General features: G+C 43.2%; 1 protein-coding gene across 1 annotated transcript in view; it reads right to left on the bottom strand.

Annotated features, from left to right (window-relative positions):
- The window catches only part of NAGK (N-acetylglucosamine kinase), a 196607-nt gene extending 180707 nt beyond the window's left edge, over window positions 1-15900 (bottom strand). The window contains exon 1 of the mRNA XM_086960108.1: window positions 15821-15900. The gene's annotated coding sequence lies outside the window, so the exon portion shown is untranslated. The remainder of the gene's footprint in view (window positions 1-15820) is intronic.
- Window positions 15901-19455: the final 3555 nt, after the last annotated feature.

The following is a 19455-nucleotide window of genomic DNA, read 5'->3' as shown; positions in this document are numbered from 1 at the left end:
GTTGTGGTCTCAAGGCGCTGGGCCCGCTGATCAACCAGCATGATTATCTTTAACACTTTTCAACTAAGGACTGGGACATTCACGCCTTACTTTCCGATGTTTTTGTCTAGATTCTCTCTGAACTTTGAGCGGCGGTCTTATGCCACCGAAAAGTAATTCACTTAAAATCTCTGGAGGCTCCAGACCTTCACGTAATGGGAATAATTACCGCTTGAGCCCCCAACCTTCAAAAAGGAACAATCAATGACTCAATCCTTCTCAAGCAATGCAGTGAGAATCTGGAACTCGCTTCGTCCACTACTCCGTACCACCACCTCTACCCAGACCTTCAAAACTGACTTCAAATCTCTTCTCTTCCAAAGAAACTTCCAGAATTAATACATCCCTTTTCACGTCCCTCAAGGAAGTTCTTACAATGTTGTAAATATGTAATCTATGCCTGTACAATAATCCCATTATGTTTTTGATTTTGGTGTGACTATCATCTGTTTTAGTTTTTTTTCTCCTTCATCTATCTCGTTTGTATTTGTAACGTGTAAGTATGTAAATTTCCTCAAGCAACGTACTTGGTTCCATTGTGAAGCGCTCTAACTCTTGGGTAAATTCTGTGCTATATATAAGATTGCATTAAATAAAATAAAAAAATTAAAAATGTTTCTCATTTACGAAAAAAGGCCAGAGAGCAGAGACCCAAGCATTAGGCGACCTTGACATTAATCCACACTAGATGGCGCTGTAACACTAGCCATGTTTAAGGTTTACTATTGCGCTACCCTGTCCAAAAACATTGAGCTGAAGCCAAGATCAGAAAACATCAGTATTACAAGCATTTACAATGCAACGGTCTCGCCTTTGCAAAAGTTAGAGCTATTGGCATTATAAATGACACATTTTTTATTTATGTGTTGGTTTTGCAAACAGATAAATGAATGGCATTGTTATTTACAATGCCAATAGCTTAATCTCTCGCAAATGCAAGACCTATTGCATTGCAATAGGTCGCGTATTTACTCAAGTTTGAGCTATTGACATTGTAAATAACGCATTTTATTTATGTTTCAAAAACCAAAACATAAATAAAATGGCTCTCTCACACGGTCTCCCACACTTCTCTCGCTCTCACGCTGCTCTCACACTGCTCTCTCGCTCTCTCGCTCTCTCACACACTGCTCTGCTTGCTCTCTCTCTCACACTGCTCGCTCTCTCTCACACTGCTCGCTCTCTCTCACACTGCTCGCTCTCTCTCACACTGCTCGCTCTTCCTAGAACACACATATGCTGTCTCACACTGCTGTCTCTCACACTGCAGGTGTGGGTTGTGGGATGTGGGTTTCCAGCTCATATCTGGAGGGTGGGCGCTGCTGCGTTTCATGGGTATTTTTTTTTTTACATACTCCCCAAGGCATTAGTGGTAGCTTCAGAAGCTTTTGTTTTGGGGGGAGGGATGTTGGGGGTCAGATCTCAGCCCAAAGCCCCGACCCATCTTCATGACCTTGTCCCCTCATGCCTCGTAAACGCAATTGGCTTATGATTTTGTCCCTTTATAGACACATCTCCTATAAGATCCTCCCCCCAAACCCCCTCCCCCCATTGTGAAATGTATCTGCAAGTAGGCATGCCTGGGCAGTAATTTTATGGCAGTCAATGGATCACTGCAAAAATGCAGCATACAATTCATTCATTTTCTTGTCCGCTGCAGGCAGAAAGTGGATAATGTGAAAACAGAGATTTTGGACCCGTTTCACATTTGCATACTACGGCTAAGAAAATAAAAATAATTGCCCATGCAAACTGAGCCATGCAAACTGAGCCACATACACAGAGCCACACACACACACACACAGCCACAGAGCCACACACACACACAGCCACAGACTCACAGAGCCACACACACACACACACAGAGCCACACACACACAGCATAAACTACATAAAAATGAGTACCCCCCTTTATAAGGGTTTAATTTTAATAATTCTGTCCCCACACTCCAGCAGAGGATATGTGAATACCCATCCTCTGTTAGTGACTCGATATCCCGCTATAGGCTGACCCTTTCCCTTTAAAACTTCCTCCCATCCCGTCCCACCAGAGATTACCCAACAGCTCCCACAAGGGGTTCTTCGTAGACTCCCATCCTTCTGAAGCAATGGCGAGGTAGATGACTTATTCGGTGCACCAGAAAGAGAGGCGTGACTAACATTTGAAGCCGGATTTACAGCCACATTTCCTTTGCCGACTACATGGCAAATTAGCAGGGAAGAAGAAAATTAGATTGCTGCCTAGATGCTGTGATATCATTTCTACAATAGGTAGGGAGCGACTGGGTGCTAGATGTTAAAAAAAAAAAAATGGCCATTAAAGGTTGCATTCACACACACCATTGAAAACCACAATGTTTGTAAGAATACAAGCATGGCCATAATAAGACAGAAAACATGGGGTCTGTTGTATGGAATAGCTAATCATAGGCATGTGTGTGGCTCACTTCAGCGTGATGTGTAAAATATTTTTAATGCCAACGCGAGTATTCAGTGAAGTAGCAGTTCAGGCGTGCTCTGTTTCGTGTGTTTTATATGTTGTCTAATGCATGCATCACAGCACTGCATGGCAATTGTGCAAATGTTTTTGAGGTACGGACAAGCTCTGAATGTTTGGGGAGTCTGGGAATCTGCCTGTGATCTGGCAGACAAAAAGAGGGGACAGACACCCGAGAAACAACAACAGAGAGGAGAATGCAGGAATTCAAGGAATTCAGAGGGGGTGGGTGGATGTTTGGAGAGGGAGGGACGCTGAAGGCCATTTTGGTGAAATTATTATGGCGCGAACAGGGTCAACGCCTTTCTGTGTTTATCCTTTTGAACCGCCGACCTCCAATTCCACAGACTGGTAGAGACAAAGAAACGTGCACTCCGTCACAGGGGCACAGTACACACGCACATCTATGAACTCACTATAGGTATCTTTCAACACACAGAGATAAACACAAACACTCAAGTACAGAGACCTGCACACAAAAAAGGGACATGAACCGCTCGTCGTATTAGGCAAATATATGTAAACTCACATTAGTAAACGAGCATACACCAACACACTATGTCCCAATAGTCACACACAGCCACAGCCTGAATGCAACGCTGTAAATATGTCTCCTGTACCTGTATTAACCTATTTCTTGCACCTCTTATTTTATCTTTACCTTTTTAATTAGCCTGGTTGTATTTGTTACTTGTTAGTGTGTAATTCTCCTTATGCATCACGCTTGGTTCTATTGTAAAACACTCCTTTACTTTGGGTACAGTCGGCGCTATAAAAACTGCATTAAATAAAAGAAATGTTAAAAAAAAACACAAGGAGTTAAAATGCACACAAATGCACACGACCATGCTAACGTTCACTTTCAATCAAATACAGGCAACAGAGACCAATACAAAGTCGTGGGAGCACAATCAACACATCTCACTTTGAGAAGACCCTCACAAGAGACACGACCAGGCGCGGGTAAAAACTCGGGCACAAACATACACCCAGGAGGAGATACATTGCACACAGATAGAGTAATGCAAACAAGCGTATGCACCCGACACACACAGATACACAGGCACAAACACACCTATCCAATTCACACCCAATTTCCGATAAACTCATACAAGCATAAACATACTGCATTTTATTAATCTAGATAGACATCCATGTACGCACATGCTTTTTCACATAAAAGGCACAGATGCGCTCGCACATGCTTTTTACACCTACTTTCCCACAGACTTGTACGCATATGATTACCAAACATAGGCCTTTTCTCCAAAGGACACATTTCGTAATATGTAAACTGGACTTGAGGTAATTTACGGCCATTTTGGCACAGGTTTGGGTCACACGAGAACGAGTGAGATTGTCGTTCACTGGGAGACTCCGACGAGGTCCGGGTGTCTCGGGGCAGCAGTAGACTGGCCAGCTGCACCCTTCTTTCTCTATCCGGGTGCATTTTTCAAGCCGGCCCATAGGGATCAGTGCAGGCCCACACCTGGGCAGAAGAAAAGCGTCTGTGGTGTAGGCAGACTTATTGGAGTTGAATTTATCTCAAATAATGCTTCTGGTGTATTCAAGTTTGCTGCTTGCATTGGTTCGAAGCGCTGAAATTCTGGTGGGATGGGGCGTGAAGAGAGGGTGAAATGTGTCGGGGAGGGTGTGCGGTGCGCTTTGTTAAATTGGTAATGTTATGCCGTCTCCTCGAAATGCCTAGTATGTGCTTTAAGGCAAATGTCCTCAGATGTCCTTTCGGAGAACCGTCGCCACTGGTGTGACCACGTATCGCTACACAATATTCAATATAGATGCTTACATTAGAGGTTTTAAAGAGGTTTAAATGAGATTATGACCCTTCAGGCTTGGCGTGCGGGGATCGAGGGAGTGTAGGAGTGCTGAAAAAGGCAGATATTTTTGAGCGAGAATACGACTCCTGTTTCAAATCGGACCTCTGGCCCCTAGTCATTAAATTTGTGCAGATTCTGTTTGGTGAGCCAGGAGGGGACCTGTAGGACATAAGGCACATTCGCTGCAGAAATAGCATTCATCTGGCGGGAGGCGCTGTGCAGGGAGGGCCTGGCGGGTCAGGGGTGGGGTGTGATTTACGGGGTGATAGAGCTTTATTACGCGTACCCCAAGGGAGTTCGAGACACTGCTGTCCCAGTCCTTTCCTTCTCAAAGCAGACAAAGTAATCCGCAACAGATTGCATGTGGTGCTCTCCTGGACCTCAACCTGTGCAGAGAGGCACAGCATGTAAATGTAATGTAAATGTACAGGAATTTATATAGCGCAAATCACGGAGCGGTTTCTAAGCGCTTGCTTAGGGAACCCGTCCTGGTATTCCCCTGTGAGATAACCCCGGCAGGGTATCCGCAAGGTGAAAGCCAGGCATCACGCCGCGAGGGGCCGTTGTGGAGATTAAGCAAGCTATTGCCCAGAGTCGCAGAGTGTGAACCCGTGAATCAAGTAGGCACCGGATCGAGAATTGTCGAGTCCATGGACATTTTTAGGACTCAAGACCCCGCAGAGCCGGGAATTGAACCCTGGTCCTGGGCTGACCTCTGCTTCCAGGTCTGCCTCCTCTAACCAGTGAGCCACACTTCTCCACAGAAGAGGCGCAGCAGCATGCCTTTTCTGCCCCAATACCCCACATTCACCAATAACATTGATTGCTCAAGCGCCTAAATACGGGTTACAATGAAGCGATCTAACAATGGCCTTATTAAAAAAAATGTAAGTCACACCCTTTAGTGAAGGCATCTCCGATGCGACCATGCCCTTGGGGCTCATAGGAAGCCCCTGCCTTGCTGCATGTCTAGTCCTGAGAAGCTTAACAAGTCATTATTTACAGTGCTGCGAGATGAAGTGGGGGTTTCCAGCGCTATATACAAACATAATATTTTTTAATTGAAGACCCAGACTGAAAAAGCTATCCCGCTGACACCGAGCGAGGACTCGGCCATTTTGGGTACAGTGACGCGTGACGTCTTCAAGCAGAGTCTAGAGCCGATTTCAAGGCAAGGAAGACCGCAGACAGCACACAAAAATATGACCCCATGGTGTCCTGTGCAGGAACGCCGCCTGTAGCAGCCAGTAGTATAAAAAGAAAGATTACTGCAGACACTGTGAAAAATAAACAAGCGCTCGCCATGACACAGCCTTAGCCCGTCCCTTTCAGACTCATTTCCTGCTGGCGTAAAAGGTTCCTTATCTTCTTTATGAGGCCATCTGTTGGCCCCATAAAGAAGATAAGAAAGCTTTTACACCAGCAATAAGTCAAGGAGCGCCGTCTGAAAAGGAGGGGGATAAAAGAGAAATAAGAACGTCATTAGGACCTCTTCTCCAATGGCTGGCTACAGTTTAGGAGGCCTGCCAAAGGAGAAGAGGGGTGGGGCTTAAACCTTGCTAGTGAAGTACACTCTAAAACATTAAATCTTGCAAGCTCGACTGCGCATGTGCGCAGTACGCCACGTGAGACCTAAAAATGGAATATTCCCAACAGTGATTAGTAATGTGTAACTCTCCAAATAGTACTAAGATTTTTTTTAACCTAAAGTTCAAATTTAATTTAAAGCTCGCTATTCGCAAGGTAATTAAACTAAATCTGGAAGGTTAAGAAGACAGGCTCAGGGACCAACCACCATAACTGGGAACGCCCCCTCCAGCAAACAGAGCCCTTGCAAGATCCAAATTCTTCCATACTGTTACCTGATAAACTCCAATAAATGAAGGAATCTCCCCAGTCACCTAGACTTACTTGGTACAACTGTTTGCTGACAGGAGACACTAGCCAGTGCTCAAAGTAGCTGCAAAGCGACATGTTCTAGGGCTGTACTAAAACCCTACAATAAAAAAAAATAAAAAAATACATGCCATCTATTCGGGATTGGGAGTTTGTTGGTGGGGAAGGGGGAGTGGAAGGGCGAAGAGGGGTGAGAAAAGGTTCTAGGTAACATGCATTATATGAGTTCAGTTCCCGTCTTCCATCAACCACTTCCATTCACCTCCAACTTGAACAAGTATTTGCAATGCAATAGGTCTCTCATTTACTCGAGTTTAAGCCATTGCCATTGTAAATGACAATATCTGTTATTTATGTTTTAAAAACCAACACCAAAATAAAAGGCATAGCCACTTACAATGCCAATAGCTCAAACTTGCGTTACTGCGAGACCTATTGCATTGCAAATGCGTGTTTTGGGTGGCACGGGGAGATTACATGATTTGTCCAGAATCACAGGATGTGGGTCGCCCCCGAGGCTCGAACCTTGGTTTCCCAGCTCCAAAGTCGCCAGTCTAGCCATGAGAGCACATCCTCTCGCCATGTTTGTTTCTATCTCACATGCAGGAAGACGTTCATTGAATGCATTAACGTTAGGACGCCAGTGCTCTGAGTTATAAGGCTGATGGCCAACGTATTGATGTCTTGAATACACAGTGTAGCCGATCCCCTTGCTCATATGTTGTGTATCAATGTAGGCATTGTTAATGCCAAAAAAACAAGTGTTGTGGGCATTGCAGTGCAGTGTTAAAAATCATGGGAAGAACAACCTTTCTCTGCAAAATGTATGTAATGGGTGCCCATCAATCACACCTTCCTTGAAAAAAATAAAACTTTTATATATATTTGGAATCTGCTTATCGGATAGGTGTTGTTGGGGAACACACCACAAGGCATTATTACCCAGTTGCTCTTTTTGTGCAGTTTTATATAGCACAAACTCAACTCAGTTTCCATTGCTTCCTCATTTGGGCAAGACGAAGTTCAAAGTAAAACGTGAACAATGTAGGAGGTCACGTGACTGCGGCCGTGTCGGCTGGTTGAAATTTAACTCATGTTCTCTCCAAAACACGACCGCAAAGGCTGATAAAAAGCGAAAGCTATTAAGTTCAGTGGCGTAACGGATTTCACAGTGAGCAAAAAGCAACAACCCCTTCAGCATAGAGGTCTGCGAGCACGCTGGTTCTTTCTGGGAGAGTTAACACACCAATGCCGTAACTGTGAGCCTCCGTGAAGCTAAAACTGTGGTCTTCACATAGAAGAAACAGTGAAAAGCAGCGAAAGGAAAATGCACTGCATTTCGTCTTATTTTGGCATTTGTCTGGCGCAGACAAAATACTAGGAATCGCGCTGAAAAATCAGTCTGGCAATATTTAACATTTATTTGTAGAACCTACCCTAATTAAAATGTCAAATGCTGGACTTTAGAATTACTTTCTGATAAGGATACCCAGACCCGCCTTCAGGATCCTGAGCAGCCGCGAAGAAGCATGGGTGGGTGGGGGTTCAAAGAGGTGCATGGGTGAGCAAATAGGACTGTTCATTAATAGACAAAAGAAACGGACATGTTCTTTTGATTTGCATTTATTTTCTATCTTATCCAACTATTGTTCATGGCAGTGACCACTAGATTGCAGTGAGTCAAAAGGAAATCCACCACATTAAAAAACAATCAGTCTTCACTTTTCAAGCACTGCACTTGTGCTTGTGGCGCGCAGCTGCTCGCTCCCGCAAGGTGGATGCCACCACAAGCACAAGCGCAGTGCTTGAAAAGTGAAGACAGATGGCTAAAGGCCCTCCTGGAGCAGCGCATGCAAGACCAAAAAAAGGAGATGCCACCAATATGGTACGTTACACAATATTTTTTATTTTTCCATTTCGACAAATAGTGCTCCAAACCGATAGCGTCAGGCTGACGCGTTTCAGCAAAAAGTCTGGAGTGTCTATTTAAAGGGATACTTGCCTCCCATTTTTTTTTTTTTTTAAAACCCTCGCCCAATTAAATATAATCTCAAACCTAACTACAATTTAAACATTCTGGTACATTACCATTTGTCAGAAACCTGCTTTTAACCCCTTCACTGTGGCGGCTATTCCGCCGCAGTGTTAAAGGGCGGGGGGGCCGCGTGGCGGGCACATGCTGGTGACGGAACCGCTCCGACACCAGCCGCGGTTACGCTGTGCTCATGACGGAGCGGTTCCGTCACGGCCCCACCCGCTCAATTGAATGCTCAGCGCAGGTGCGGAATCCGCGCCGCGCAGGCGTTCCGAGCGGGCCTTGACGGAACTGCTCCGTCATCAGCACAGCGCGACCACAGCTGATGACAGAGTGGTTCCATCACCAGCAGGGGAGGGGTTAAAACCATTAGGGATTAACAAATATGTATATATATTCCATATGTCAATATTGCCTTACATTATTTGTGGTCATTGTTTTGTGAGTAATATACATACATACATATATATATATATATATATATGCGCAAACAGAAGTCTTTCACCACAGAACCACCAGGCAGGCAGCAACGAGGAAAAACCACGCAAGTCCCAGTCTTCTTTCGGCAAGTTTATTTAAAAAGGCAAGTTCACCAAATCTGACGCGTTTCGGGCGTCCGCCCTTGGTCACAGATCGTCAGGCAAATGAAAGAACATCCCTTTTAAAGGGTACATTGCACGAATTTAATTAGTGATTTTTTTCTTTATGCAACACCATGTGATTAGGAACTGAAAACTGAGGACACACTACATATAGCTAACATAGATAGTCTGTTTTCTAAATCACAATTTGATATATATAAATCGAATAGCGGGAGGTATAATTACAATATTTACATTTTGTTACCCAAATTTGTGTTAACATTCCATTGTGAGTTGCCATGTTACATATTTTGTAAATTTTATATCAGACAATTATTGTCAGTGTGCATTGAAAATGGCACATGATATCCGCATAAATGCGCCTATATAGTAGATTGCAAAAAAAGACACAGTGTTACTGGTGGTCATTTGTCATGAAAAAGTGCAATGCGCGTAGATAAAGTGCAAATGCAATTGTGCAAATAATGCAAAATATTCTGTGCAAGCATAGCATATAAATAAATATAAATATTTATAAATAATTTCATATTAAAATCATCTAAGCTTCTCAATTCATGAAACCTGATGCTAGGCATATGACCATATAAAAATATCATCTATGTTTTACTCTTTTGCAATCTCTCAATTAACTGCATGAATGCAATAGACATGTAACGACAATATGGAACGTAATGATTTACAATCCATTCCTTTATATATATTTAGATAAAGCAACAGATATCGACCACCTTCCAAAAAAATTTACTCTATGCGTGATTCAAAAGGAGGAAACAAACTAGAAAATCTATCTTAATGTCTGTGTCCCAAAACTTAAATGGGAAAAGTAATGTGAATCCATTGAACCAGTGAAAAAAATCAATTGTGCATGTGATACTAAAAAAAGGGATGATATACAGTATGTGTAATAAAATTCATAATGAAATTAACAGGGTAAAGGCAGAGAAAGCAGATAATGGCCCAAAATAAATCATTGAACAGGGATTGGTTATAAAAAAACATGTAAGTCTTCCGTTGTGTTCAATCCATTGGGGAATCTGCTGTCTAACTCAATAATAAATTGTGACTCAAGTCTTCTGAGCATTTTTTCCCCTATCGCCACCCCGTCTAGATTTAGGGACCGAGGCAATGACATAATATTCCAAGCATTGTAGGTTGTTATTATGTCTTGCCTTGAAATGTCTGGCAACAGGATAAGTGCCATCGTTATTAACGATGGCACGTAAATGCTGGAGTATTCTGGCATGCACCTGTAGCTTAGTGCTGCCCACATATCTGAGGCCACAGGTGCATGTCAGAATGTAGACAGCAAAATCAGTTTTGCAATTAAATGTGCCCTTGATGTTTTTGGCAATAGGACTGAACGGTGTCAAGTATTGGGAAGTGTTTTTTCCAAATTTACAAGCTCTGCAAGTTGAGCAACGCTTGAATCCCGGCCGGGATTTCAACCAATCCTCTTGTTTTGCTAGCTCAGGGAATTCGTGACTGATCTGGGTTTTAAAGGAGGGTCCCCTCCGATAAGTAACCACAGGGTTGTCTGGAAGCCTGGGGGCCAGAACCAAATCTGTTTTTAAAACAGGCCAGCGCTGTTTTATGATGGATTTAATTTGTCTGGCCTGTTTGCTATACCCGGTGATAAGCCTGGGAGTTTGTTCCTCCCTTGAATCAGTTGATGCAATTGATTCACTGTTAGTAAACAGAGACTCACGGGTTCTAGCATTGGTTTTCTGGATGGCAGTTTTTAAGACTGATTCTTTGTATCCCCTACATCTGAATCTGTCTAGGGCTTCATTTGTGCAGGCCTGTAAATCAAGATCAGTGCTACAAATTCGTTTCAACCTGAGCAACTCCCCAAATGGAATGTTGTCAATCGTGTGTCGAGGATGTGAACTACTGGCATGCAAGATGTTATTGCCAGCAGTTTTCTTTCTATGTAGTTTAGTGACAAGACGGCCATCTTTAACGTATAGTTTAACATCCAAGAATTCAGCTTCATTTGCGCTTACATTAGAAGTGAATCTTAAATTTTCTTGGTTGTTATTAATACAAGACAGGAAATTGTTGACACTTTCCAAATTGCCTCTCCACAGAATAAAAACATCATCTATAAAGCGTATCCACTGTATGACATGTTTTCTGTACATTACACCATGGGTGTGCATAAGGACCTGTTCCTCCCACCAGCCTACGTGCAAGCACGCATAGCTGGGGGAGAAACAGGCCCCCATCGCCACACCTCGCTTTTGTATGTAGATGTTGTCACCAAATAGAAAGAAATTGTTGTATAAACACCAACCAGTAAGTTCTAAAATCATCTTATTATGCATATAGCATTCAACAGGTCTCTTACCAAGGAAATGTTCTAATGCACTCAAACCAGTTGTATGTACAATACTGGTGTAGAGCGACTCGATGTCTAGGGTGATCAATAAAAGATCGTCGCTCCACGGAATATCCTTAATCTTGGCAATGAAGTCTCCCGTGTCCCTTACATATGTTGGTAATTCCTTCACCAAGTCCTGTAGGAAGTAATCTATATATTCGGTAACATGTTCTACCATTCCCCCGATGGCCGAGATAATCGGTCGGCCAGGTACTGGTGTGACTAGTTTGTGTACTTTTGGGAGGAGATAAAGTCTTGGTATTATAGGAAATTCCACATAGCGGAAATCAAATTCTTGCTTTGAGATCATATTTTCCCTCTTCCATTTGTGGAGCAATTTCAAAAGTGATTCTTTGGCCAGATTGTAGTCCTTGCCTGAAGATTTAACATAACACGAGGAGTCATTTAGTTGTTTCATGGCCTCCTCAATGTAGGCATCTTGAGGCCAAATAACCACATTGCCTCCCTTGTCAGCAGTGGTAACAATATTTTTGTAGTCTTTACTCAGTTTCGAGACCAAGGATAGATATTGTTCCTCTTGTTGACTTTTATAACGCTTCTTGTGCTTGATCTTATATTGCAGTTGTTTTAGATCTTCCACAATAACGTCATGAAAAACATCTATCGAGTCTCTTGGCATTACAGGCATGAACTTTGATTTAGCTTTAAATGGACTGCTGTTTGCGCCCATCTGAGCCACAGAGGCCTCTCTTAGTTCTTCCTGGGTAGAGATTGGAACAGAATTGGATGTGTCATTGTTGGCTAGTTGATGCAAAGTGAGAAATGCTTTGGCGTCTCGAGCAGGCACATTTAAATTTGCGGTGACTCCACTGGTATTGCTATTCGCGGTGTTGCCTGAAGGACCATCTTTGATATTAAAAAACTTTTGCAACTTAAGTTTTCTAATAAAACAGTAAACATCAACCCGGGTTTTGGCATAGTTAAAGTCTGATGGCGGGCAGTAAGTGAGACCAAGGCTGAGTAGTTGTTTCTCAGCCATATTGAGGGACAGGCTGGAGAGATTGATTATAGCATTATTCTCTACCGCTTTTTGCGCCAATATTGCTTTTTTGGTTTTTTCGGCGACTTTGTGCTTTTTTCTGCGTTCCCTCCTTCTTTTGTTACGTCTTGACTTTTTTTCTGCTGCCTCGTCAGGGGCCTGAGTGTTTGCAGGCGGTCCGAGACTAAAAAATCAACTTCCTCTCCCAAGTCCAGAATCATTGCATTTGGATTTCTTGCAATATAATCACCATCTTCAGATGATGGACCACTGGTAAGTATTTCTTCTTCACTGACAATGTTGATGGAGTCAGTGGTCATTGATGTTGTAGCTACTGCTTGGCTGGTTTGTTGGGCAGCTTTAGTTTGTAACTGTGCAAGTTTATTACTCTTGGCTTTTTCATATGTGCGCGCAAAAGTGTAGATTCTGCCCTGCGCATAATCTTCCTTGTCTCGGGCGAATTTATATATTTTGCGCGCTTTTATCTTCTCCTCCTGTTTTGAAAGCCTTTCATCAATTTCTTTGCGTGTTTTGGTAATAATGTCTCTTGGTCCAAACTTTGCCAGCAGTTCATTGATTTCGCTAATTTCCTATATATATATATATATATATATATATATATATATATATATATATATGGTCATTGTTTTGTGAGTAATATACATACATATCTATCTATCTATCTATATATATATATATATATATATATATATATATATATATAATATATAATATATATATATGCTTCAAGGTTCGCACCAGTTGGACTTTGACATCCACTGCAGCAACCTTCATGAGGTAAAAGCCGGATCAGCGGGCAGATCCAGTTTACAGCATACTTGTCGATTCACACGGACGAGTTTCATGCTCATGGCACTCTTCAGCGGCGCGACAGTCATTTTGGCAGAGGCCACACCTCCCACTTAAAAATATGAGCCCTCTAATGGGCGACTCGAATGAGTCCGCGTTGGTTTGTGGGTCTTGTAGTGTGTGCTTCAGTTATGTGTGGCTGTCTGAAATGTTTCAAGCCCACCAATGGGCCTCCACTCGCACATCCGGCTGGTCAATCCTCCATGGATGCCTCCACATTGAGACTCTGAGATTCAGAGCTCCGTGGCCCCACATTTCCAGATGATGCATCTCCGCGGCTGGGAGGCCGCGCATAAATCAAAAAAAGCTCCAAGGTTCCCACCACGCACTCTGACATCCAATGCAGCAACCTTCAGGAGGTAAAAGCCGGATCGGTGAGCGGATCCAGGTTACAGCATGCCTGTCGATTCACGCCGAAAATTTGGGGCCACGGAGCTCCGAATCACGGAGTCTCAATGCGGAAAAATTGTTATTGCAATGGAAAGGAATGCCACGTGCCTGAAATGGGATAAACAAGAGCCAGTGCCCCTCACAAGCTGGCTCTGTTACTGTTAGCAGGAGACACGTCAGATATAAACAGAAAAAGAGTTTGTAGCATAAGTGCATTCTCACGCGCTCATGGCTGCCACTTCGAGCAATTGAAGACAAACCATCTCACTTTCTCTTAAGACAATAAAAAAGAAAAAAACATAATTGGTGTGCATGAAACAAACTGAAATGCAATGACTAGAGAAGGGAAACCACAGCTATCATGGCATTTGTTTAACAAAGTCCTCGACCAATCGGAGATCCTTTCTGGTTCATGGTCGCCTTCTGAGGTTGGTGTCAGCAGAGCAGAGGTCGGCAACTTCCACAAATATCAGAAATGCTTCGTGGAAACTGATCTTATGGGTTATTGGGTTATCATTAACAGGTGGAGAAAGAACTTTGGCCACCTTGTTAACATCCCAACATTTACCATTCATTTGGATATATGTTTAAAATGACCTCCAGCATGTTTAAAGGCCAACTTGAATCTTTGCTGGCACCCTCTTCCATATATTTCAATTTTCACTGTTCTTCTAGTCTGAGTATGCATTTCCTAATAGGGTTGAAGTTTCTGCTCCATGATGTAGCTTGTAAATATGGAAGTACTTTTCAAGGATGTAGCATAACACAGGAGGGATGGGTAGTGATAAAAGGCTGCCCCTTACAGCCCTAAAACAATTGTAGTGCTTGTGCGCGGTTGAGAGAACTTTCACACTCAAACGGCAAGTGGGGAATCCAGGCGAAGGAATGTTGCTTACCATCAGAACATTAGTAAAGATATTTTCAACGAAATTGGAAGAAAAACGTCAACATACCTTTCGGTACAGGATGTGATAATTTAACCTTAATTTGCCTTCAAATGTGCATTTCTGGCTGAAAGTGGATGTACTGGCATCATGCCCTTTTCAGGAATAGTTTGGATAGCTAGTAAATGCTCAGAGGTACTCTTACAAACACAATTGTAGACTATCTCTCTGTTCAGCCAATCATCTAAGGGGGGTACAATGCTGCATCGGTTGGCCAAGCTGTAAGTAGCAGGAAGGAGGAATAACCAGTAATTGAATGCAGACTAATCCTGTAGGCCCACAATACTGATCTAACAGGAAATTTGGCTTGTTTTTCAAAGGGTAAACATTGTATGCATTCTAAAATCATGCTGTGGATCTGTTCCCCGAGTCCACTGGATTGAGGGTTGTAAAGCAAAGTTTAATTGTAACAGATCCAATGCTCTTTCAGATACCGATCCATATTCTCAGAGATGCACTGAATCAGGAAAAAAAATGTAACTCCTGATCCTCTCTGGCAAACATGTCAGTCAAACAATAACACTTTGGGTGTTGGTCTGGGCCACAAATATGGCCTTCAATCATTCTGAGAATCAATTCACCAGAACTATGATGTAGGACTGTTAGGGCAGAACATGGTATCAATCAATCAGTAGATTTGTAGAGTGCTACTAGTCACCCGTGAGGGTATCGAGGCGCTGGTGTAGTCCAAAGAAATATATGGCAGTCAGACCATGGTCTATGCTGGGGTTTCTACAGGCAGCGGAGGGGGCGGGCACTGTGGGCCTGCTATGCCTTACAAAGGATACGGAACAACAACTTCAATATCAAGATAGCCTGTGGTGCTATCCTGCATACAATCACAGTACAGATTAGGCTGTAATTAGAGGTAGTAACTGCTGCCTCATTAAGAGTTTGAATGAATGTACATTAGTGGCAGGTAAACAGAGGACTGAGGCTGGTATTGACTAGATATTCAAAGTCACTTAGTTTAAGTGACAAGATCACAACATGTCACCAAACATTGTATCTAAAGTGCTAAAACTAGTCATCAGGTGTCTTGCACAGCTGGTTCAATTACGTCACTCTAAGACCACAAGTCTGCTGATGTGTTAAATGTAAGTCAGGACGAGAAGTGAGAACACTACCCCCAGTGAGATGGAGTCTAATTTCCCCAACCCCAGTACCTAGGATAACTCCAGTAGGCAATCAATTTTTCAACCTTTTAGAAAGTGTATGTATCTGTATAACTGCAACAACTTTACATATTGCCGTGAATATCCTGTCACCTACTAGAGGAAAAGATTACATGCATCTCCCAACCCACAATAAAATGTAAAGAGGACTTACCCAGTGATTAGTGCTGGGACCCTCAGTTTCAGCCACAATCCTTCCATTTTCAGAGATCAAGACCACTTTTGAATGAGTTCCACCTCTAATAAATAAGCAAACACAAAAGTCAGCTAAACAAAATTACCTTAAATTGGTTTTATATTCCTATCGACAAGCAAAGCAATGAGTAAAAATCAGACATTAGGTCCCAGGTAGGAGACTTCGTGTTGAACGAAAGCACTAATTAAGAGAGTCACACTTCGTGTCATATTCTATATTTAACAAAAGAATTCAAAGAAAACAATGGTTTGTCTCGGTGACTCCTTCAGGATCCACCCGTGCCGTACTAGTCTTGGTCTCACCCATTCATGATTAAGTACAAACCCAGAGCCCTAGCACCTTCTCAGTGGCCACATCACTTCCTCTGCAGCCACAGATCTTTCTGCATGGCTTGAGTCTTCATCTCAGTTGTCTTTACACCCCCATATTGACCGCTCACATCTTTCCCATCACAATACCTTCTGCACTGTCTTATTGCCTCTTCTTCTGACTTGGTGCTTCCATCGAGCTCCTCAGCACCTGCATTGCATCCCGCATCCCATCTCCAATGCTCCACCTACCTGGTACTTCAAGTAGACCACCCTATATGGTCGGGTCTGAGCATCTTTCAGAGGCATCAGGCATCTCCTCCGTGTCCTAATCTCACTTTCACTGAGATCCCTGCTTTCCTCATCTCCTAACTCCAGCACATCTACCGCTGCCCAGGAATTGCCATCGAGATACAGAGCACCTATGCCAGATTGGCATTCATACGGATATCACCATACCTATGACTGCCCGCTCCTCCTTGGACCTGGTACTCCCCGAGTCTCTTCCAGAACCTACGTCATGTTACCAGAGTCTTCTTGATAGCATCATCACATCCTTCACCCCCTTCTTCTCTGTTGTTGCCACAACCCAGTCACTGCTGCTGTGCCACGTTTCCTGCCCTGGTGCTCTGTTTTCTGCTTCTAAGCCTCATTAAAAAACCCATTGCCTGTTTGAACATCTTTATTTTAATTTTCCATATGAATAGTTCTTTTAGGAAAAGACAAGAAAAGCAAGCGATGAAGGGAATGGGGAGTGATAATATTTATGGGAGAAGGAAAGTATAATTAGAGGCCATGAACTAAGTGGATCAATCGTTTGTACTCTTTTGTCACTCTTGTTAACATGATCTCTCTGTTTTTCTGATGCCACAATTCTACTCTGTCCTGGCCCCTCTTAAACTGCCCAATCATCTCCTTTACAGCTACAATACCTGTTTTACTATCCCACACTTCCATTGTTTCGGGTTCAAATCCAAGAGTCAAAGTGGTGTTTTATGATTCAAATCATGTTTGTCTTTTTGTAAACAGAATCATTCTTGCAGAGTATCTGTACCAGTGGAGTCCATTCACCACTTTATTATTTGTAGGACTTGAAGCAATCTGGGACAAGTCAACGCTCTGTAGCCTTTAAAGAATATTAGCAAGGGGCTCCATGCCTTTGCAAATCTATGACCTGCGTCATGTAGTGCCGAGGTCATCTCCTCCATGCCCACAGTCTGCCAAAGTCCATTGTACCAGTCCCTTGAGGAGGGGATACATATTTTACCCCACAAAGCAGGGGAGTACTCTTCCGCAGCCAACACATTCAGGAAACCTATTAGTCTCTAGTATATGATGCTTAATAGCTAAAATAATACCGCTCAGGATTTGGGGGATATACAGATTATTCTATAACTTTAAATAACTTCTCCCAAAACATTTCCTACTTACGGGCAGTCACACCGCCGTGTACATGAGCGATTCCTTTATATACCTCTCTACGTATGGTGTCCCACTGGTTCTGTACTAGTTCCATCTCCCTGCTGAGTTGGGGTGCATGTTTTGAATTAGTGAGGCCCTCTCTGAGAAGCTTGTGGATTCGATAGCTGACGTAGATATCCTTGGTTACCTTTGTAAAAATCTTTTTGAAGACCATCCTTCTTTAATTTCCTTTTGTCCGACCCAATGTCTAACTTAGAGATATCTAAAGCGGTTGTTCTCCACCACAACCCCCCCCCCCCTCCCCCCCCCCCCACACCTTGAGGGTGGCGGAACACATCACCCACCTATTTTGATGCACCTTGTATCCCTCCAGCTCTTAAAAGTCTGCGTCCATAACCGGTGTAAAGTCCAGGTAGCTGGTGTAAAGTCCGGGTACCCGAACAGTGGTGTTAAAGGGCTTGTGTACTACGTAAGACTGCGCCGTTCTGCAACAGAATCCCATATGTGTACTGCAGCACTAGTTTTGGGGCAGAGAGTTAGGCTGAGAGCTGTGAATCATAGTTTTTACCATGGGATTTCCCACAAGACCACCTCTGCCAAGTAGTGGTCTCAAAAGCACCATTGGCGCTCGGATTATGAATGATACCACTGATAGAAAGCTCAAACAGGCAGCCTGATAAGAGGCCGGAAAGTCTGAGTCCCCCAACCATCAATAGTCGGAATGAGTATCTTGCAGTCATTCTATATTTTGTACCCTAAGTGATAAACTGCATACATGCCTGCTGAAGCAGTGTCAGGATTCCAGAACAATAATAAAGAGCATTTATAAAGTGCACGGCTACCTCCAGCGAAGTGTCCTGGCGCTAGCACAGTGGATTTATTTATTTATTTGTTAACATTTGTAATGCGCACAGCTACCCAACAAAGGGTTTCCCGGCGCGGCAGATCCCAATAGCAATGCGGTTACAGAAAACTAGATGTTAAAGAGCCATGTTTTTAAGGCTTTTCTGAATTTGATGTAATCCGACTCAGACCGCAATGTATGTGGCATTGAATTCCAGAGAGAAGGTCCTAGGAATGAGAAGGACTTGCCACCCATGCGTGACAGCCTGGTCCTTGGAATTTCAAAATGATTTGCCGTGGAAGACCGAAGAGATCTGGAAGGACGGTAGGGGCGCACCAGGTTTTGCAGATATTTAGGAGCGGTGTTGGTGGAAATCCTGTGCATAAAACATAGAGATTTGAATTTAACTCGGTTTTCAATTTTTAGCCAGTGTAACTTCCTGATGTATTTAGTGGTTGGAGTAGAGATGGGAATTTTACAGAGTAGTCTGGCTGCTGCATTTTGCACTGATTGCAACCTGCGGACAGTAGTTTTGTTCGCCCCCAGGTACAAAACGTTGCCATAATCTAGCCTAGATGTTATTAGGGCATTGACAACTGTTTTCTTGGTGTTTTCAGGCAGCATCCAACAGATCTTTTTTAGCCATTTTAATATGGCAAAGCAGGTGGCTGAAGTCTTTACCGCTTGCTGATGTAAACTGAGTGGGTCGTCAATAATGACGCCCAGGTTGCGAGCATGAGTAACCGGGGTAGGGGGGGTGCCCATTTCAGTTGGCCAATGTTGGGGTCCCCAAAGTTCTTTATTTTTGCCCAACACGATTAACTCGGTTTTTTCGCCGTTAAGTTTTAGGAAGTTTTTTTGCATCCAGTCGGCGATTTTACAGAGTCCGAGTTGTAGGGTGGAGGAATTATCAGAATCTGCAGCTGATAAAGAAAAAAGCAGCTGGGAATCATCAGCGTAGGAAAACATTAAAAGCCCTGTTTCCTGCACTATTTTGGCCAGGGGGCTCATATACACGT

The sequence above is a fragment of the Lissotriton vulgaris genome, chromosome 3_1 (genome assembly GCF_964263255.1).
Source record: "Lissotriton vulgaris chromosome 3_1, aLisVul1.2, whole genome shotgun sequence".
Classification (NCBI taxonomy): domain Eukaryota; kingdom Metazoa; phylum Chordata; class Amphibia; order Caudata; family Salamandridae; genus Lissotriton; species Lissotriton vulgaris.
The sequence above is the reverse complement of the archived record's forward strand: the minus strand, read 5'-3'. Positions and strand labels throughout refer to the sequence as shown.